Genomic DNA, 490 nt, shown 5'->3' on the forward strand with positions numbered 1-490 from the left:
AAAAAAACAATTAATAAAATAAAAACCAAAAATTAAAAAGAGCAAAAACAAAACAATAAAATCAAATAAAGGAACCTATATCCTATGTATGTTTTGGGGTGATTTTTGGAATAAGTTTGACTGAATAGAGCAAAAAGGGAAAAAGAAAAGAAAAAAATAAGAAAACATCTAAAATTTTTAAAAATGTTTACAGGGGTGCCTGGGTGGCTCAATTGGTTGAGTGTCCGACTTCAGCTCAGGTCATGATCTCACAGCTTGTGGGTTCAGGCCCTGCATCGGGCTCTGTGCTGATGGCTCAGAGCCTGGAATTGCTTTGGATTCTGTTTCCCCTCTCTCTGCCCCTCTACCACTTGCACTCTGTCTCTCAAAAATAATAAAATAATAAAACATTAAAATTTTCTTAAATAATAAATAATGTATACAATAAAATAGAATAAAATTAATTGAAGAAGGTAAAATAGAATAAAAAATAAATTTATAAAAATAAAAA

The sequence above is a fragment of the Herpailurus yagouaroundi genome, unplaced genomic scaffold (genome assembly GCF_014898765.1).
Source record: "Herpailurus yagouaroundi ecotype Mexico unplaced genomic scaffold, PumYag 67623, whole genome shotgun sequence".
Taxonomy (NCBI): Eukaryota; Metazoa; Chordata; class Mammalia; order Carnivora; family Felidae; genus Herpailurus; species Herpailurus yagouaroundi.